The 22,907-nt window shown below is 39.9% G+C and overlaps 2 long non-coding RNA genes across 2 annotated transcripts; both read left to right on the forward strand.

Moving 5' to 3' along the window:
* The first annotated feature begins 4,684 nt into the window (after positions 1–4,684).
* On the forward strand, positions 4,685–7,503 carry LOC124154991. The gene is made up of 3 exons (XR_006864088.1): positions 4,685–4,802; positions 4,891–4,983; positions 7,223–7,503. It is a non-coding gene; the product is annotated as an uncharacterized LOC124154991 (long non-coding RNA).
* A 4,321-nt stretch (positions 7,504–11,824) lies between these two features.
* LOC124154992 lies at positions 11,825–15,026 on the forward strand. The gene is made up of 3 exons (XR_006864089.1): positions 11,825–11,933; positions 12,013–12,106; positions 13,998–15,026. It is a non-coding gene; the product is annotated as an uncharacterized LOC124154992 (long non-coding RNA).
* Positions 15,027–22,907: the final 7,881 nt, after the last annotated feature.

The raw sequence follows: 22,907 nt of genomic DNA on the forward strand, positions 1-22,907 counted from the left end.
GAAAAGTCCGTCTTCAAAAAATTTTCTCTTTGAAGATTCTCGTAGGTACGATTTGGAATTTTCAAACCACCTACTTTCCGTGTCAGTCAAATTCAAAGTCAAATACGTAGCTTCTTATCGACAACGGGCAGAAGACCCCACAACGACTTCTTCCTCCAATTTTGTCGTCTCATAAGAATGAGGTTTTCTTTGTCGGGGTATACATGAAGCCGGAACACCTGGAATTTAAACTGATTAAACGCTCATTTGGTCTGATGTCGCCGTTGGTTAAGTATCCGCCATTGAACCTAACAATAATTATCTTTAGTTTTAACCTTAGTGGCGGGTGGTTGATTAAAATAAATTATACGAAGTTTACTGCAACGGTATTATAGGGGAGTGAAGAGTAAAATGTCGTTGAAAACCCATGGTTGACTGGAATATATCGTGGAAAGTCCATAAACCGTCGCTATAGATGAAGGTGATTATAAAATTCCACGTGCGTATTCTAGAAAGTCGAAATTTCAGTGGAACCGCAAGATTTGACCTCCATAGGGAAGATGGCCCGCTTTGAAGACCATTGTTGGGGGAGAGTCAAGTGTGGGGATTAAGGAGTCGCTTGATCATCACTAATCGGAAAACTTAAGTGTGGAAATTAAATGCAGAAAATTAATACGACCAAAAAATAATAGCAAACAATTGATAGTTACTATCGAAATTGCAAACTTCCTCTCTGTTGATCTTGTGATTGAGTGGAGTTTTATTGCGTTGTTTTTTGCGCGACTTTTGCGATAAAATATGAAACTCATACTATGAGGACTTCGTTTTGTTTTTTCGAAGGGTTTCACGGTTAATGGTTGTATTTTTCATGCTTTCCGGCCTTAGGTATATCACGTTGTTTATAGTCTGACATGTCTTATAGTTTCACCGGCAACTCCGCCATTTTCCCATCTGAGCTGACGCATTACTTCTTTCAAAGTAAATCGGTTACGTTGATATTTTCGGAGTATTAAAACTAGACTATGGTCAACATTTACATGTTTCGCAATTTCTAAAATTGTACCTCTGTATTTTCTCAGATGAAACGTTTATTTATTTGTAAACAGGCCATGGTTGTAGGTAAGATTTAAGCGTGGAAAAGGTGAATGAAATCAACATTTTTAGGAAACTATAACAGATCTTTATTAGTTTTTAAAATTATTTGCTTGAAAAAACATTATTTTCCTAATAGACATTTGCGATTTTTGCTTTTGGGGGGAGAGGGCAGCTGCCCCTCCTGCCCATCGCTGGGTACACCCATGAAAGGGTCGACTCTGTCTGTATAACCAGAAATCTTCAAGATTAAAGCGTAAGTTATAAAGAATTAATACTTTATGAATTACAACCGTTTGTGTTGGAGTATTGCATCCCCTTTCATCGGAGCATTTAATCTTGTGTGCTTCATGGCTCAAGAGAGTTGAGATAAGTATAAGGACTACAATGATGAGAACCACACTAGTCAGGACCTTCATTTTTGTTCATAAATTAAGCGCTGAAATTGAATCAAATATGCCAGGACTCTCATTTTTAAATTGCACTTAAAATTGAAGGAAAAGGAACTGTGGAAGGCAAGGGGAAACCGCTACATTAATTTCCCGAGAAATTGCTGCTACTCCATTTTTTTAAATACGAGATAAGAATTCTCTCTGCTTTTCACACACATTCCGACGCTCTTTTAGAGTACTATCCCGACTCCAGCATTATCATTGCATTGCATCAGAATTAAATTCCGGAGGTAAACTAGTCCCTCAATCGGATCTCCGGGTGGGAACGCCCCGAGAGGGTACGTAGGTCAGCTGTGACAAAGTTATGAGGATCGGAACAAGGAATGTGAGATCGCAAAATAGGGCCGTGGAAGGCAAAGCAAGGCAGGCGCGCTAGGAATCAGCGAAATGAAGTGGCCAGAAGAGGGAGATTTTTGTGGTGGATGCTATATGATTAAATATTGGATATTATAGGATAGGATTAGTATCTCTAAACGATAATGGTGAAGTTGGGATAACAATAATATAAAGAGTGCCGTAGTGTGTGTGAAAATCTTTCTGCAGTGCAATGAAAGGATATTTGTGGTAACGTTAGAGATTAAACCGATATATACCGTAGTGGTGCAGGTTTACATGTACACAACAGACTACGAGGATGAAGAGGTTGAAGACGTCTATGACATAGGCGGATCCAGGAGGGGGCGGCAACGGGGGCATGTGACCCTCAAAAATATGCAAGATTTTTAATACGGTCCCATTATATTGCGTTCGTTTTGTATTACGAGATATCCTTGTGCCCCCCCCCCCCCCCACCCAAAACACAATACTGGATACGGCCTTGCTTGTGCCCCCCCCAGAAAGAAATCCTGGATCCGCCCCTGGTCTAGGATGATATCACGAAAGCAATCAAACAGGTAAGGGCGAAGAAGACCTAATTGTTTTCGGTGATTCGAATGTTATTGTTGGCGAAGGTGAGGATGAAGGAATAACCGGGAAATATGGATTAGGAAATAGAAATGAAAGAGGAGAAAGGCTCCTGGAACTCTGCACAGAACATAAAATAGAGGTTGTCAACACGCTATTTAGGAATCACATGCGAAGAGGATATACACGAAAAATGCCAGGAGGCAAAAGATTTCAACTAGATTATACTTTAGTGAAGCAGAGGTTTAGGAACCAGATAAAGGACTGTAAAAGCTACCCGGGGGCAGATATCGACAGTGATCATAATCTAGTGATGATGAAATACCATCTGAAACTCAAGAAATTGAAGAAATCAGCGAAGAACGCCCGGCAATTAGAGAAACTAAATGAGACAAAAATCAACAGGAATTTAAAGGAGTAGTGGAGAGCAAGATAGGAATAAATCAGACTGAAAAATCAGTGGAGAAACCCCGGAAAAAATGTCAAAAATGGGATTCAGGAGGCCGTTGGAGAAGTTGTAGGGTTGTAGAAAATTTGTTAAGAAAAAGCCATGGATCACGGATGAAGTCCTAGTCTTCATTGAAGAACGGAGAAAGTATAAGAATGCGAATAATGATGAAGGACAGGCTTGGTACAAGAGAATAAGGAACGAGATTTGACGCAAAGTAGAAAGCTAGAGAAGCGTAGATGAAGTAGTAAGTACATATGCGCGGACGCGAAAAATAACCTCGTACAGGGCAAAGTGAAAGCGGCTTATTGAATAGTGAGGCATCATTTCAAGGAACGGAATACAATATGTTTTACCATAAGGGACAAGTATGGAAATATTTTGATTGAAAATGAAGGCAAGGTTGAGGGATGGAAAGAATGCCAGGAGGAGTTAAGAGAGGAGGATAAAACGGGAATATACTCAGCTCAAAAATGCAGAGCGTGCGTGAGGAAAGTGCAGTGGAAAAGGATGACATGGGAGCAGCACCTTAAGATAGGAATTTGACGCTGCAATAAGAGACCTGCGAAAGAATAAGGCCCCAGGAATAGATGATATTCCAGCAGAGCTAATAAAAACTTAAGGAGAAAAGGTCTTAACTCCGATGCACAAAACCATTGGCGAATAATGTACTCAACAGGAGATATACCAAGTGACTTCGGGAAGAACATTATCATTCCTATTCCCAAAAAGAAGAGAACGAGGACAAGTCAATGGGAAGAAGGGCAAGGGACACCCCTAATTAATTACAATACATAGAGCATATTTGTAAAGAATGAGTAAAGGAGAAGTGCGTCATGATGAAAAGGCTAACCGACAAGGGAGCGGAATGGAGAGCTGTGTCAAACCAATCTTAGGATTTTTGTATCATAATGACGACTTAAAACTGAAATTAAGACAACTTATTTAGTACTTTTCACAGCCGTTTTTATGTTAGCATAAAAAATTTGGATTATTTTACCGTCATTAGATTACGTGTTCATCGAAAACGAACTACCGGTGATGATATTATTTACAGTCAGATACTATCAGCTTAGCTACAATATTGGGAAAAATGTTCGGCCAACGGTAGAAATACTTGGACGTAATATCAATAATGCACAGGGGCGGATACAGGATTTCTTCCTGGGGGGTGGGAGGAGGGCACAAGCAAGGCCATATCCAGGGTTTTGCTATTGGGGAGGCACAAGGATACCCCGTAATACAAAACGAACGCAATGATAACGGGACCGTATTAAAAAATCTTGTATAATTTTTAAGGGTCTGGGGGGGGGGGGGGGGCCCGGGCTCCCGTGCCCTCCTCCAAATCCGCCTATGAGAATGCATAATAAAAGTATCATTCGAAATCGTGTATTTTAAATGCGTTTATTTTCGATGCTTCTTTGCTGAGCTGTTTTGTGCCGTACGCTTTTCTGCCAAGTGCTTTGTTCAATTCGCTGATGATTTTAGCCAGATTCATTGCTATGCGTTCTCATGCGCGAAAGTAACTCCTCTGAGTTATCTTGAATTTCGCCTGTCACTCGTACAAGTCGGTCATGGCTATAGATAGCAAAGCTATGTTCATAACATGTCGGTAATATTGAGGAAAATTCGTAATGACCCTATTTCCTCCATAATTTCCTCCAAGGAAAGTTATTACGATGCAATCTAGGTATAACTCACTAAATGTCCGCCGAGACAATCTCCTCTTTATTTATAGTGGCACAGTAAACAATTTGGCAGCTCGGTGCTTTTCCTCTTCGTACATTGGAAGAATATAAAGGTATTCCCATCTGTGCAAGGAAAGCATTCGAAAGAACCAAACCTTACGTACTGAATTGCCGAACGTTAAGTTGGTCCCTTCGTCAGTATTGTATTAAGCGCTATCCCAGTTAACCTGAAAATCATAGGTAAATAACTTAACTTAATATTAATGGCTTTAGGCCCAACTTTGGAACTTAGTTTAATTCTCTTATTATTATCCTATTTTCACCTCAGCAATCGCCTTAAACAAGATGAAGTTCCTGTCAGGCATCATTCTGGTGTTGGGTGTTCTGATGATAATGACGACTTTCACCGACAACTCTGGCCGTAAGTTTTTAAATCCACGTTATTCATTGAATTCAAATTGAAAACCAGATTCAACTTATTATTTATTTAATCAAAATATTTATTTGTCGTCAAAACTGGTCGTTTTCGATTTGCTTTGTGTTTCTTCGATATCTCCCAATGAAATCAAAACCTGATTCATTCTCTCGTTCACTCACCGCAACAAACTCATAAAAAATGAAACATATGGATAAATAGTCACTATTTGAGAATGAACTAGCAAAATGTGAGATTACATGTGGGTCTGATGGTTCTGATTGTCCGATTCCGACGACAGCGTTTGTTTACATGCTCTTTATTTCGATTGGAATTATTTTGTTCTCAATGGAAAGGTTTCGCAGGGTAAGGTCTGAATTTATTAATAATTATTTCTGTTGAATTTAACGCTAATCAAGAAGGATAAGTATCAGGGCTTTCACGAAATCTATCTTAAAGCATCTCATTTTATACCTTTTTGCATCTTATAGAATATTTACGAAGCTAGAGGTTTCGATGTTGGCCTCAGCTCCTGGAGATATATTTATGGATGTGTTTCCTGAGCTTTCATATTGTGCGGTCTTGTATGAATGTACTCCGAGACGTCAGCCCGTTATTTGGTTTGGAGGGTTGGGTCATTCGCAAGCAAGCCATAATTGCCTTTTATATATGAACTCACTTTTACATTTTACTGCTTGTCTGCTTCCTCCCCTTCTTAGGTTTGGCGAGAAATATTGATTTGTGGGAAGAGTTAGATGCGGAAGGTTTTGGTGAGAATATAAATGTTTAAGTAAGATTCGCGGATGCTCAGACGTTGATTTGTCAACAGATGAAATTCTAAGAGGTGATGGTTGATGCATCTCATAAACACCCTGAAGGTGAAACTTAAGATGACACAAAGCTATGAGGTTTTGTAAATCGTCAAGAGCACGGAACATGCGGCTCAACTTAAAAACAGATTGTCATAAACAGTTTAGAGGAATAATTTCATCTATTTTTCCATCACATTGAAGTAAACAAGACGCAGCTGTAAGGATATCGATACGATATTAGCATTTAGCAGAAGTCGGAGTAATGAATATGGAAGAGCTCATAAGTGTGGCGCTGTGTACGAGTGTGAAGAAAAGACTAGCAAATAGTCTGATATGGAGTGGATACGCTTTTCGGGGAGGATACATGGACGCTGAGACTATGTTGAGAATAAGCGCTAGAAGGGTTAGTAATAGGTGTGGAGAAGAAGAATGGATGAGGACAGAGAGCAAAAGGAACGATATAGCGCGGAGGCATACTGTCTGGATGGAGGAAGTACCAAGTCTAGAAGCCCTCTCTCTTCATCCACCATGTCTAGCACGTCGTCGTTCTCTTCCTATGCGTCCGCTTCACCTCCATTCTTCTCCAGATCAACATCTCGAACATTTTTAGTCTTCTCTCGTCCTCCCTCCGAAGTGTCCTCGTTTCCACACCGTAAAGCTGCGTTACACCGTATATCAGGCTCTTCACCAGCCTTTTATTCAAACTCTAACATAACGATGCTATCATTATCTCTCTATTGTTCATGAACGCCTCCTTTGCTTGCGCAATATCTTCGTGATTTATAAACTCCTTTGTCTATTTTCCTCAGATGTGCTGCCTAAAAAGTTGAAATGCTTCACCTGCCCAAGTTTGTGACCTCTTATCTTGAACTTCGCGTTTGTATCTCGCGATGTTCAACAAAACCACATAACTTTGCTCTTTCTATGATTGGATCCCAGCCGCAACTGAAGCCAAGTCTTAACTTACTCCTCTTCCCTGTACGGCCGCTAATTAACTCACAGGCAAACTTAGTATAATTTATTTGGTTTCGTTAACGGATTAAGGAGACAGCCATTACCTACACATACGAAAAGATAGAATGTAAGATCCGAAACTATATTCACTTGATTGTGTAACACTATCGTACCTTTTCGGATCGGCAGTTTCTTCCTTATGGTGCATTTTCGGATTTCAGATGGTTTCGTACCCTCCCATTTCACATCTTTTCGGATTCCTACTTTTTCGGATTCGTACCTTAAGTGAATGCGGTCAGAAAATTTTGAATTTTGTTCTTGAAAGCGTTTTTTTTTTTTTCAAATCGAATCACATCCCTGGTTGTATCTTCGGTAGTTTGGGCTGGGCGTTTATTAGTCAATGAACCTGTCAGTCGTAACACGTTGCTTTATATACGATGAGAAGATTTGACGAGCAGACCTCGCCTTTTCCTTTGCAGTGGCCAGTGCTGGCTTCGGCTGCCCGTTCAACGCGTATGCTTGCCACAAACACTGCAGGTCCATCGGCCGACGGGGAGGATACTGCGCCGGAATAATACGGACCACGTGCACCTGCTACAGAACTTAATCCCACCGCTACCTCTTCTCGTATTATCCTCTGAGCTAACACATTTATCTCCTCTTACTTCACCGGTGATCAACCCTTACTCCAACAAACTCAACTCAATAGACTGTATCCTGTATCATACTTAGAAAAATAAATCGATGACACTAAAATGTGCATGAATGGTTAAATTGGTTTTCTTTCTCATTCACAGTGGACTCGTTTACCAATTTCGTTGTACAGGGTTATTATAAATGAATGGTTCGGTTTTGAACACGGTTTAAATGAAAACAGAATAACTCACAACTCGTGTTTTTTATTTTACGAATTTGTCGTCTAAAACGTTTTTTTTTACATAATCAATAAATTCCAATTATTGCGCCCTTAGTCGCTCCAAATAAGAGAGACATTGACATAAGCTTACTCCCAACGACAGGCGCCAAGGGGACCATGACTTAACGTCCCATCCGACGGACGGAGTGTTGCAAGTGCCCTCCTGAAGACACTCAAGCAGGGATCGGGCAGCCCATTAAAAATGTCTGCCACCCTATCCCTAATATCTTACTATGAATTACTGAAACCACACCATTCTTTTATGATAATTCTGTGTTGTTGATTGGAGTTGAACTTGTTAAATGTAGAGTTCCGTATTTTCCCTCGATCCGTCTCCTAATTCTCGAGGCATTCGCAACGAAAAATTGAACACCCAAACTCTTTCGCAAATGGGGTGGTTTCTTATTATTTTTTTATTGCCTAAATCGAAAGATTATTACTGATGGAATACGCATTTGACTCTTTCAGATTTTTTAATGACGATAAGTATTTTTCGCGATTAAATGAAAAGTGAAAATTTTCAAGCGCGCGGAAACACGACGGCTAAGTATGCATGCTGGGAAAAGCCCGTGTGACGTCATTCCGGATCTAGCTGTCGCCGTGTGAGGTGACCTTGGGGCGAGGATATGTGAGCCGCTGCGATGCAGGCTGCTAGCAGGTAGCTCTTGGCTTAAATAAGGATTATTAATACCTTATTAAACGAAGGAAACTTTCTGACCATAGCCAGTTTTAATAAGTGATTATTAAGAGATGTTTCCCTGAGCTCTGTGCCTCATGCATGCATTGGTAATCTCAGACGATGTAAAACTCTTATCTACTCGTATAGAAACTAGGTCCCTGTGACGTCACGTGGAGTAGCATCGCATGGGCGCCAATCTGGTCTATTTCAAATGAGGTTAAAATAGACCATTAACATTCGTCTAAACTGGGATTTCTATAACCAAATAATTTTTATATTATGAATATACTAATGGTGGGTAAAGAATCGCAATCAATGCCTTTTGTTTTTTTGATGAAAGTACCCTATTTGTTGATGGCACCACGAACGCATGCCGAGCGGTTTACCGCTTCTAAGTTATAGCTCAGCACTCCGCATGCATCTCGCGTGGTTCATTGCTGCTTGCACTCTTGTGATCGATTCCTTTCCGCAACGAATGAGCAAATGAGCCTGAACTCACCGGCTAATGAAAGGACGACAGAAACATCTGCGTTTTCACGTTGTATACTTGCGAGAGAATGGCTGGATACGAAAGATTTATTTTTGTCGAAAATTATCTTTCTCCCCCTCCGTCCACTGATTTTTTTCTGTTTTTTTTTTTCGATTTCGGGTCAGAGAAAACAACCCCACTTTTGATCGTATTCTGGATGGAACAAGAAAGTCAAAGAATCCTTCTATATAACTTTGAATTGACAATTAGAAATGGAATCGATACTAATTTTAAGGCACGCATCTTGCATGTTAATGGTTGATGAATTCAAACAAGCGATAATTACAGCGAAAATTAAGCCCCACAGCATGGTCATTATTTAGGCAAGAAATAGTGCAGAACTGTTTCTTCATGCTCTTTAATGTGGCTTCCATCAAACCACATATAACTCAATAGAAGAACAAAAGCATCTCGTCACTTAAAAACAATTGACTGAGCTTTGAGCACAATTTGACCAGCACATGATACGACACCACGCATATAATAATACGACATGCATATAGTCCAGTGTTACGACAATGTTCCTTTTTCTTAAATGGATGACCCACGGAGTGGAAATCACCACGGGTTAAAACAGTAGCACTGGTTTAAAGGCTTTCCCTTGTCTCCCACACAAATTCCTCCGATACGGCCCAAATCTTTCCTGCAATGATCGAAGCAGGTTTGATGATGCGGACAGCCGTAGTCAGCTCTCGCAACTGAAATAAAAATAAATCATCACTAATATTTATTTATTTTTCTTCTTGAAATATCCCATTGACGCATGGAATCATTACTTTGTAGATCAGTGGCATTATGTGGGTGAGAAATATTTTAGTCGGTATCATAACCGACAGAAAAAGACCTAATAGTCGAAGACGATGTTATATATTGAAATTGCATCTATGGTCTCATAAACGATGACGGAGTGTGAAGAATCTGAACCAACAATGAGGTAAGGAAGCTATCTATGTAAGGACCGATATATAACTTGCTCAAGCCTAAAGCAGAAGACTTCGGTGGGAAGGCCATCAGACGCCATTGGCGCAGCGAGGGGGATGTTTTGGGGGATAAAACCCCTCCCCCAGTACTCAGAGAAATTTTGAAATTTAATCCATTTTACTTAATTGGATACATAGTACTTATAGATTAGTATAAGTATTAATAAAATATCCCTCAGAAAGCGGTAAAACTCACAATTTTGAACCATTTCTCTTAAAAATTTTCTGGGGAGGGCACCCGTACCTCCCGTATTCCATAATCTCCAGTATTAGTTGCTCCTAAAACCCCCCGAGCTCTAATTCCTAGCTGCACGCCTGGGAAGGTCATACGTGGGGAAGAGGGGAAAATTATGCAGTTTCAGGGCGCTTAGCAAGAGGAAGGTGACCCTTGGGACAACCTGAGAAGAATAGGAGTAGAAAATAACTGGATGGAAATGGATGGCGAGGCCTCTTGAGGTTTGGGTGGCCTAATGAGTTAGAACGTAAGGCAACATAGACGATTAGGAGTGCTAGAGAAGCTAAGAGTACTCCGTAGAATGGTCCTAAACTCTAGTGATCAGTTGGTAGCAATGATTTTTTATAGGCCGTTTTACACGGGGCACAGAATTGCGCAGGTTAAAACTGCACTAATTTATAACATGGCGTGGAACTGCGCGAATGCATGAGCGAAATTAGTACAGGGGCTATTTTGCCGTCTCGCATCCACGCATTCTCGCATGTGTTCTAGCAATTCACCGCTATACACGACGCAATTTTGACTGCGCCTTCGTAGTTCGTACGCACGTCAGATTGTGCAAGTTAGTGCCCCGTGTAAAACGGCCTAATGAATAGTGGGGAATATGGACGCCTAGTGGGTTAAGCGCTTTGCTGCTGATCGCAGGATGTCGGGTTCAAATCCCGGGGGAAGTATTCGAACTCTCTCAAATAAAATCGTTGACGTTTGAGATGTCCAAGGGAAAGGAACTGTTCTCCCTACCCTGTCTCTGTGTTTTTTACGCGCCTGGGGCTAAGTCTGGGGTGAACTCTACCCTATCCAAATTAACCCTCGGGTTAAATCACTGAGTTGAAGTGAGTGATATTAGACGTGTACGCCGAGGAAACGGCGTACACGTCTACTATCAACTCAGTTTACACTTAAATTTACATGGTATGCTGGACGGCTCTCTTTGATAGGAGCCGCTTAAAATTGGAAAATGTGCTCCGAGATGTCGTGTTGTGAATTTTTGATACAGAAAACTGCACAAATAAGATAAAATATATATTTTATACTTACGTCCTCCGTGGTTATTGAAAGTTGGTGTCAATATGAAGATAGTTAAGATAACAATGATGCCGTGTAGAGACTTCATGTTGAAGTTGAATACTAGTTTTAAAAAAAGTTTAGCGTCGCTTCAAATCGCAGTAAAACCCTGGTAGTAAAATATGCGTATGAAAATTTGTGTGCTTAACAAATTATTACAAACTAACGAATGAGTCTGATAATAACTATCGGATATTCAGGCGTCTTCGGTAACAGGGAAGGGGTTTCTGCACGTTACAATTTAAAAGAAAGTTCTCCACTTTATATACTGGTTCTTCTCAGTTGAACTACGATTGCTTTTGTGGCCTAAAGGCATGGAACACGCAATGTTATCCCCTTTCTGAGACTTAATACGGTCAGGAATTTTGCTTTTCGCCTTCTAGATTTTTCGTGGAAACCGATTGCCTTAATACCAATTTCTGATGAATTTGTCCTTGGGAATGTCACGTACCTGCGATGCGAATTCCGAATGAGGAGGAACGAGGTATAAAAGGGGAGGAAAGCAGAGTATCTATTTTCGAGTTTTGGAACAAAGCACAGTTCCGAACAATTATCGCGCTGTTCGTGAGGGTAAACGGAAGATAATATGTCCGTGCGCCTTGTTTCTTCATTTTTTAGGCACGCTTCTCAGATGATAATGACGAGAGTAAAATTCAACGCCACAGTAATTGCTCTATGCCGGAAACGACCTCACGCGCTGGAGGAATAAATATACTGTCGCTTCTCCAAAAAGTTAATTCATCGCTCGGAAGACCGCTGCGTAGGTAACAACGTGGATAAGTTCAGGTAAATTCAATGCGTTACATTTTCATATTACATATCACCCACTAAATTGCTATTAGTAAAAAAAAAGAATTTGTCACAGTTTTCATTCGCAGCCAGGATGAAGTTCACAACGTCCATGTTATTCATCTTCGGAGTTCTCATGCTTACGGCAACTTTCACAGAAAACGGAGGCTGTGAGTATAAATGCATGGGTGTTATTCACAAATTTGGTGGAAGTTACGGCTCTGATTACTCCCTTTTAGTTTGTCATCGAAACTGATAAGGTATATCCGTTCGATTTAATTTTCTCTTAGCATAAAATGATCTAATATTCCCAAGAGAGAAGAGGCTTTTGTGAAGGTCTGATTAATTGTATGTATGTCAAAGGCTTGACGCCACGCTTTAATGACGCAATGATCGTCAAGAAAATTGACAATTTACAATTTACAATCATAGGCACTATCCTGGTGCTACGGGATTTTTACAGCCTCCAATTTAAATTTGACGCTTATAACGTAGAGTACTTTTATACAATTGACCAACAAGAGTCAGTCCGTGACGAGATCATTTTTATCGCTATATTATTTTAGTGATTAGGTAGATTTACATGGTATATTTTGCAGATTACCTCTATTTCTCAGCTCAAAATTGGATTTATCTCTTAAATTGACAATAAGGCCTACCCTATTTTATTTTTACTGCAAATACTATTCCCTCACCGTCCCTCGCTTACCCAACATTCTTCCTTTTAACACAGTTTTTAACTTCCATTCCTGCTCAGTAGAACTGGTTCCGCATATATACTAAGTATCGTAATAATCACTTCCTGCGTAGAATTAATGGTGTTAAAACATGAAGTTGATACCACGTCATTTTTTTCATCTTATTTACAGAACAGAATTTTGCCATTTGAAGCTATCTAAAGCTGACTCGTGATGAAAATAAGAATGTGTGTCCTATTCTTCAACACTTTTGCTCTTTTCAGGTGATATTTTTCTGCTTATTATGCGACACGTGCGACACCTATCTCTTAATCTCATGCGAAATACTTTTCATTTTATTTGTCCATTACGTAGTCTCATCGTAGTCCTTTCTTGTCCGGATCATACCTCTAGCTATTGCGGTATCTGATAAAATTTCAAAAAAACTCCGCAGAAAAATACCCTTAAAAGCTTCTGACTCCAATAATTTTACAGACGAAATTTTTAAAAGTTACTTCCACTCTCAATGCAAAGTGAATTAATGGATATAAAAAGACTTCACCGGGTTTTGATAAATGCAACACAAGATACTGCATAATGCAATGCGGTCCTAGAGGTCTGGTAGAAAACACACTTTTCGTAAGTGTTTTACTGAATGCACTATTACTAAGTTCAAACTTGTGGTAAATTTGTGGTAAAAGTAATCGAAATAATACCATATATAATTCAGAGTCGATTTGAATTGGATTGATTTGAGGAAAGAATGTTAGAGAGTGGAAGGAAGATAAACGGGTTTATTGATAGAATGAAAGAGAGTTGGTTTTATTGTAAATATAAGAGAGAATTCCAAGTTGAAATGGGAGACAGGCCACGGATAGACTTAGCTAGCTCGCAAAACGCTCCATGTAAAACTACTTCAACTAGTGGAATGATTCAATAAATAATAAAGGTATATGAAAATATTGATTAGCATACACTAAATGTTTTGAACTGACTGTCTTTTATGGTAGTAAAATTAAAAAATTGTTTTCAAAAGTTCTTTTCATGATTCCCTGGTTTTTAAATTATTCTGATATCTTTAAAATATCTTCGAAATTAAACTTTTGGCAAAACACGTTTTTCATCTAAATTTTCCCAGCCGCCCTTTTAAAAATGGTGCCAAAAAAGTATGGCTTCTAAATTTTTTTCAAAAGGTTTTTTGTGGTTGTCTACTTGTAGGGAACCATTCATAAAAAAGTCAGGATAATTAGAAATGTCGAGCAATATTGCCCGGGTGATTTCAAATGGATTGACCCTTCACGAAGAAAGCGATCAAGCCGGAGTTATGCTTCGTTTTAAAAACCTACATTTGGAATACTGCATGGGTTCTCTCTCTGCTTCGCAGTGGTGAGCGCTGAGGATGTCTGTCCGAATAGCCCACGGCAATGTACCCCACAATGCAAGGATTCAGGGTCTGCGAGCAGAGATGACTGCGCCGCGAAGAAAGATTGCAGGTGCTAACGGCTTCCCAAGGCGTCCAGTCCACTCGGCTAACGGCATGCTGCACTCTTCGACCGCCGACGACGCTTCTTCTTCTCTCGAAGGAATAAACAGATACTTGCGTCGGATCACTCTCTACTTTCACCAACGACATTTACCCAGAAAACTATGTAATATAGCAAGTTGTAAATTATATGTTAAAAAAACATCCATTAGCTATGCTTCCGCAAAAGCCTGAGCTGAATTTTCCCATAGTGTATTCATCGCTTCATTGTTTGACTCTTACATGTACTCACTCGGTGAATCGTTCAACACGAAGATTGATTGGTAAGAATGAGTGAGGGTAGGGCTCACCTCAAACTAAACCACAGGCGTGTGACTTTCACGAATGCAAGGGTAGGGGACCCAGTTTCTTTTCCTAGGACATCTCGCAATTATGGCAAAGATTTTCGAAGCTTTTACTCGGGAATTAAACCCTCCGGTTAGGAGCTAGGAGCTCTTTACCCACCAGACTTCCACAATCTCCATGCATAAATAAAGATGCTAAAGGATCGGAAAAATAACTTGCCTCTCTCAATTTATTTTGGATGAGGTACTTGCAATATACCTATGCGTAATTCACTCATTGCGACAGAGAACTACTTCAAATGCCTCTGCATTGCTCACATTCTACCGGGGGAAACAGTAATAATCAATGTTCAATGTGGTCATTGGTTCGAATTTTTCAGAGGTTTTGATTGTTTTGACAATTTCTACATTCTTGGTCGTATAAAGAAATATCTTTTCTGAAATCAGTAGGGAATTATTTGCCCTCTTCACATCAACATTGAAAGTTATAGGAACAATAATTACGGGAATACCAAGTTAAGCTTATAGTTTGGCAACTTGCTATTGCACTTATACAGTGGGTACAGTTTTTGAGAAAAAAATTTAAGCGCAAAAAAATAATAATAATAGGTGGAGAATTTTTTAAAGTTCCTCGATGACCCAATTTATAAATAAACTTGTGATTAATTCTGAATTGAAATTGATTGCTTTGTTTGAACGATAGAGCTCCTCAAATTTGAGTGTCTTGCTTTATTTATATATGCTGTAGGTCTCTCGACTTTGACATTCTCATTTTTAGTACCGTCTTCTCAGAGATATCTCCACGCCCGCGCCGCCCTCCAAATACTTACTTAACGCGATAACCTTCAAGTCCCTCTCTTTTACCACTGGAATTAACTCGAGTGAAAAATATGGCTAATAATTCACGATCAGTCAGCGAAGGCAAACTGGTCCAAATGACTTTGAGTAAAATGTATGCATGCATATTAATGTCTGTATTAAATTTAAATTAACCATCTCTCAAAAACCGAATCGTAAAGGTAGAAAAAACTAACACTAGCTTTAATAATGTATTTTGTCTTATATTACATACTATGTCAATTTGAAGGTAAGAGAAGAACGATTAGATAGAAATTATTGTAAGCTAGGTTCTCGACTTGGCGATTTAAATACAAAAAAATATGCCAAACATATTTTTAAAATTTGAGGTTCAATTGTGACTCATCGAATCGAAACCCAAAATAAGGGATACCTACAGGGATAGTAGATAATTCGGAAGGTAGATAATTAATTTGTATTTTATTGTACGAGCGTGGTCCCCGGCGTAAGAGAAATCTTCGCAAACCTGAGTGTGTGAGTGCCTGGGATCTCTTCGGAAATCAGTTTCTTAACAAACCTGCTTTGCAAATCTGCTAAGTGAGCGAGTGCCCTGCTAAGTTCGAGTATCCCTTTCATTTCTCTTACCATTGGTTAGACGTTTGATATTTTTTATCAATTAGATTTTTAAATTGTGTTATAATTCCTGGAATCTTTCATACTGTGTCTGTTATAGCTGATTGATTGTATTTTAATAAATTGTGAGGTTGGCACATAAAGCGACCTGCATCCCTCACTCGTATGCCACCAAGACCCGACGAGGACGGAGGCGGACGCGACCTAGCTACCGAAGCTGGAGTCAAACTGCACGAGCATGAGCCCAATCAGAATTAAGATTAGCGGATGGAATGTACTGGGGTAACTCCCGTCCACACTCACGTTGGGCCGTCGGAGTGTTTTCTTCCGGGCTTCGTGGCGAGGGTTTTCCTATCTTTAGATTCATATTTGGGCTCACCGTTTATCTCTTACTAATACGTCGCGTCGCTCCGTGGCCCAGTAGTTCTATATTGTGCGCGGTAGTAACAGTAAAGTTCTGGAGGTGTTCGAATCCGAAATTATAATACCTTTTTCACATTTTAAAGGAGATCTCCTGAACATCAACATAATCTATGCAGAGGACTCAAGAAAAAGTTTTCAGTATAAGTCAAAATAGTTTTCATCAGGCCGTCATGTCACAAAATGTGGCCATCTAAGTTGTCCCGTCTTCTTAAGGCTTTTGCAATCTTAAGGTTTTCTTCCACTCATCTGAGCACTTCCTCAGCACGTTTTACCTTCGTGATTCTTCGGTTGCACCACATTTCGAATGCTCCACTCTCGACTTATTTGCTGCTGCCAACATCCAAGCCTCGCTCCCATTGAGAGGCATGCTCCATGCGTAGCATCTGATGAATAATTCCCTTTCTTCTATGCTTGTATTCTCAGCATTAAGAAGATTCTTTTTTTTATAAAGCGCTCTTTGCCAATAAAATTATCGAATCAAACAATATAAAAACAAATGATATCGTCGCAGTCAGCCAATCAGGCCCATCTCGTGATCTCGGACTTGGCCATTTAAAACTTGGTCCAATGCGCAGAAGCCGATAATCGTTGTTGTACATCGATACCTCCACTGGATAAACGCTCAACAATCGCCCAACGAATATAATCCGCTCATCTAGTACTATAATGCCTCATTCACATTACGATGGTTCCAGCCGTCGTCGGAACTATCGTGCATTCACACAACGATGGTTAAAACCTGTGCTGCCCTCTAGTGCTGACATAAAAAGTGCATGGGAAATTGACGGTTAGCAAAGCTGTTAAGGTATGCATGGACAAGATATTACTGTGTTCAACGTGTATTTACCGAATAATTTTTCTTCCGCCCATATTCTTCCTTCCTAGGACAAATCCATGAAATGTCCATGAAAAAATAGAGCTTCACGAGCTTTTCGTCTTTCTCTTGTCGCTTCCGTTTCCGGTCTCCCAGCGCCTAACCATCGTAAAGCGGCAACGTTCGGAACTACGTCAACTATAGTCAGAACTTGCATTCACACGGCTAGTTCGGTCAACTATCGTTAGGACGACGGCTCGGACGATCGTAATGTGAATGAGGCATAAGGGCTATCTAGATGAGCGGATTTGAATCGGTGGGCAATTGTTGAGCGTTTATGCAGTGGAGGTATCGATATGTAACATTGTACACTCCGAGGGCACAACAGTCCCAAATGATGTTACTTTTAGCCATTAGTTTATACGCTAGCAGAATTATTTAAAAGTGTTTGATCATTTAAGTCGCTCGAACAAAAGTTACCGGTATGCCATAAAAAAGCTGCAAAATGTGCAGCATTGACTTACCTACTCCACTTTTTCATGTAGAAATTTCGACCACAAGTCGTAACACGAAAATTACGAGAATAAGAAAAGTTAAAAAAAACGGGCAACTGCCTTCAATTGACTGCAATGGTCCGTGGTTCCATTCCCGGTCCAAGGGATTTTTTTCTCATGGCAATTCTACTAATCTTACTGAAAAGCACATTGATTTGTCTGCGATTTAAATTAATCCATACACGCAATCATGAAATTCCCCTTTATTCACGCACGTTTTACCAATTTAAAAAAATGGAAATTTTATGTATTCTTAGTGTGTGTAGCCAGTCGTTTCTATGGGTTGTTATAACTACCGGAATTTAAAATGCTAAGTCATGGAAGTTGGTATGATATGTAGAGCTCTTTATTTAGAAAGCGGTCGGCACAGTTCAATGAGAAAGAAGTATTTTGAAATGTTCCCGGAAATAATGTCATTTCTTTTCACGAAATGATAAACTCATGCCCGAAATAACTAACTGTTAAAAAGCAGCCATTATAATCGCATACTTACCAAATGAAATAATGAGCAATCGTTTTACATTTCTACCGATCGGAACCCAGACGTATTAGATTCGGAGGAGTTGTAGTTTATTGGTCAAAGACGGAGGAAGTTGTAAAACAAATTTTTTGCTTCTGAAGATAAGGACGAGGCACAAGGACTGCAGTAGCGGGGTTTCCGAGGTTTCGCCATTCACTTACAGATGGGAGAGGATTCAGTACTGAGAGCAGTCTGATCGGGAAACAAAATTCTTCACTCTTATATAATTTCATTGCACATACACTCCTCGGAGATAGAAATCTGGAAATTAGTGTCCTTGAGTTTCTGTCGGTAAAGCTGAGGCGAGTGCTAAAAATTTGCTTGATTTAACAGGAACATTTTTCCTCGCATTCTCCCTGAAGATTTAACACATCTTCAGTATCGTTGTCTACTGTATAAGATTGTGTACTGTATAAGATACTGTTGTATAAAATTTGCATTACCCCAGAAGATTTGTCATGCTATCTTATATCAAAACATTACTCGCATCTTCGTTAAAATTTCAAGGTTATTTGCGCCATTATATTTAAACTTTTTGCTTGTGTCTCTGTCTCACTGATTGGATGGCTCCATCGTTTCCCGACAGATAGTGGTCGCTTTTATTTCAAGAGAATCTAGCAAGGCAGGACTTTTTCATTCATGCTCATATTTTGTGTTCGTCAGGCGGTAAAGGGAGGTCTTTTGGTGAGTAAGAAGTTGTTTTCAGGATTTTTGATTACCACGCGTGACTTACGCTGAGGCCGGTATCTCTGTTACTATTGTTATTGTCTTCCTCTTGTATATATATTGCTATTATGATTAGTTTATGTATGAAAACTTTTACTTTCGCGACGGAGGCCATTTCGTTAACTTGATATGGGCTTTATACCGTTCAAATAAATGTAGATTTTGTCTAGTTTCTCCTTTCCATGGATTCAATGGTGATCGGGATAAATGAGTGGATATGGTCTTGTTCCCCGTAATACGTGTATAAACTGAAAACATCGTAATCTCTCAAAGTCTATTTATTTGATCCCCTAAAGGAGTAATCATCAGAATAGTCCAAGGGAAGAGGACATTCGTCAAAAAGAAGACTCGCGTTACAACTGAAAATGTAAGGGTTGAATTTAGGAGGAAATTTATTATGACGTACATTTGGAGCATGGCTGCAGTCTATGGCAGTGAGGCATAGACTATGATGGAATAGGTGAAATCAAGGTTAGAAGCTATCGAAATTGGTATTATAGAATAATAATAGAAATCGAATTGGTATATCGCGGAATTTATAATTGCAGGAAGAGTAGGAGAGAAGAGACGTATTTTGAAAACCTTCGGTAGGATACAAGATAATAGGGTGGTTTCCTATTATTTTTTTATTGCCTTAATCGAAAGATTATTACTCCTGGAGTACGTATTTCACGCTTTTAGATTTTTAAATGACAACATCTATTTTTCGCGATTAAATGAAAAGTGAAAATTTTCAAGCGCGCGAAAACGCGACGCGTTAGTAGGAATGATGGGAAATCTCTCCGTACGTCGTATTTCTGGTTCCCCCTCCGCCCGGTGAGGTGACCTTGAGGCGAGGCTTAGCGCTGATACGTCGCAGGCTGCCAGCGGGCAAGGTCGGTAAAAGGCGACTTTTACCGACCTTGCCAGCGGGTAGCCTAGTGCCCTGCCGCCTGGTAGCGCTTGGCTTAAATAAGGATTATTTATACCTTATCAAACGAGGAAAACTTTCCGACCTTAGCCAGTTTTAATAAGTGATTATTAAGACATGTTTCCCTGAGCTCTGCGCCTCATGCATGCATTGGTAACCTCAGACGACGTATAACTCCTATCTTCTCCTATAGAAACTAGGTCCCTGTGACGTCACGTGGAGTGGCATCGCATGGGCGCCAATCTGGCCCTTTTCAAATGAGGATAAAAATGGACCATTGCCATTCGTCTACACCGGCATTTATAAAACGAAATAATTTGTATATTTTGAATACGCTAATGGTGGGTAACGAATCGCAATTATTGCCTTTTGTTTTCTTTGATGAAGGAAACTACCCTATTCAATCTGCAACATGATGAGACAATATGGAGTTATGGAAATTATCATCGAAGGGCAGGTAAAGACGGTAGACGTAGGGTGAGATTCGTAGATCAGGTGTGATGAAGTATGTACAGCTGAAGAACTATGAAGGTTTGACAAATTAGCCGATGAGGGGACTCTGCTTCGAATCAATCTTAGAATTAACGACTGCTGATGAAAATGAATCGAAAAATGTTTAAAAAGTATTAACTGATATTTAAAAGCCCCTTCTGTACGCATATCAGTCCCCTGACAAAATATCGATGTACGGCATTGCATTCCACTAAGGCGCGGCAGTAATATTTTAACTTCAACCTAAATAACGACCTCAATCCACCCCTTGATGTATCTCATCCACATTTTTCTTTCGTATGAGGCATTCTGCATTCTCCAGGCTTTTCATTAATATGTTGGCTTTTGCTGGGTGCGATGGAGTTTCCATTGCTGTTACTGATGCTAAAAATGTTTTTTCACCGGAAGGAGAAACTCGCACGGCAAATGCTCAGCGATATTTTACCCAAATCTAGCTGACGAAAGGAATAATGGTTAAGAGATAAAGTGATTGAGTGGTAGACTACAATTAATATTTAGGAAAACAAAACAGTTCACACTTGCGAATTTAATAAGTCAACTGGTCACCAAAACAAGGCATTCTGCCACACTGCAACACCAAGATTATACGGCCGCAGGCCGGTGCGGCGATGTCAACTCACAAGATACGTTGCTCTGTGCATGCTCGGGCGGCGTCCCAAGACTTCCATAAGGCACAAGCTGACGCGTCATAGCACCAGCAGCCCCCACCACTACCACTCTTCATATAACTGTATGGTGATGGGTTGGGGCGTTCTGGCCAGCGCCACACGGCTACAAATACGAAATTCTCGCGCTATTTTTGCGTCTTTTTCCTACATTTTCGATGTATTCGATTGAAAAAAAATACTTAGGTTGATTCCACGAAAGTGTTCAGTGATGGCAAACTCAATGAAAAAATGATGAAAATAGGGACTGTGATCACCCCTGCCATCTCTGAAATGATTACGTGGGAGAGTCTAAATTTAAGCCGTCATTTTCGCCATCCCTGAACTAGTACGTGGATATTGGTCGCGTCATTCTAGCCCAATTTGGCATAAATAGAGATTTATAGTGGCAATAATCAAAAACTAAAAAACTGGACAAATAATTTGCAGACAGCTCTGGGCCGTTGATAAAAAATAAACACGTACTGGATGTTATTCAAATAACGAAATTCGGTGGAATATATAATCAATGGAGATAAATGGGAGAATAAGGGTAATAAATTATAATGCAATGCAATTAGATAGCCAACCACGTCATCAAATTTTAATGCATCCCCAGGTACATTCAATGAAATTCAATTTGGTACTTTGCATGCCATGGTGATATTGTGACGATGCCATTGGTGACATGCATCATGATATGTAGGACAATTTGACCGTGCAGGGAAAAATTACATTAACACACCGAATTGAAAAATCTCAAAAATGAAAGCGTTCGAGCTAGTATAGTTCATCGTGAATGACCTACAGCTCTCACACAATTTTCATGCCATTGTATGAACAGGATGCGTGACAACTAACAATTTTGATTTTACAAAGAGCAAAGGAACATAATTTGGAACTTGATCACCTATTGTGACATAAGAACCGTGAAACTAATAATGTTGCCTCATAGGTTGACGATAGTGAATAATTTTTTGGATATCAATTCCATAATATTGATCCATTTGTGATAGTTGTAATGTTATCATATTTATCTTACATGTGAAGTTGTCCAGCACTGTGCCATGTGGTACTCTTACAACATGGGGTTGTACATTCAGCTTCGACAGTCTCTCCAACCCTTCGTTGTATGCCGTTATCAAGGAGTTCCTCTTCTTCTCAAGCATTTTCAATTCGTGTACAATTTCTTCGTACTCTTGGATATCGGAAGCCATATCCGATGTACTATGGGGGGAAAAAGTATCCCGACAAAGTTTGTGCCGCCACTATCGCTCCGCGGGATAGTGGGTTCCTTTCCAGTGGGATGTTATTCTTTGGTCAGTGAGGGAAATTCAAACAAGGCAAACCATTTCTTATCTTCGTCGTCCAAATACGCGACTGACTACCGAGTCTCCCGCAACCCAGAGCATGACTGGCGATGAACTCCGTAGAATTTGAGGCGCATTCGACGGTATCATGTGCGCACATTGGAAACGCTCCTCTGAATTTTCCTTCGCATATCTCATCGAAACGACAAAAATCACTATGGGCCATAGCAAGCTTACCCTTAACGTAAACAAGACAGTCAACGAGAATATTCGATGGGCCACGCATTTGAATGCAGTTGCTTTTGAAGAAGTTTTAGCTTTTCTGGAAGGACTGCCGTGCACATTGCCAGAACGCGTCGGACCTCCACCTGAGAAGTGACCGGCTAGCTCCTAGGTTTACAACCGGAGATGTTGATGCTGACAATAGTACATCAAACTGCTGCTGAGATTTCGAATTTAATAAAAGGAGAGACATTGTCCCAAGTGAAGTGTGAATTCATTGGAGTATATTTTTCGTCCACATTAATTTAGATATTTTATTTGACCCTTATCTATTGTCAAAAGTAATTTGACACCAAAATAGCATGCAGTTTTAATTTTACAAAATTGGTTTCCCAATACA

The sequence above is a fragment of the Ischnura elegans genome, chromosome 3 (genome assembly GCF_921293095.1).
Source record: "Ischnura elegans chromosome 3, ioIscEleg1.1, whole genome shotgun sequence".
NCBI lineage: Eukaryota > Metazoa > Arthropoda > Insecta > Odonata > Coenagrionidae > Ischnura > Ischnura elegans.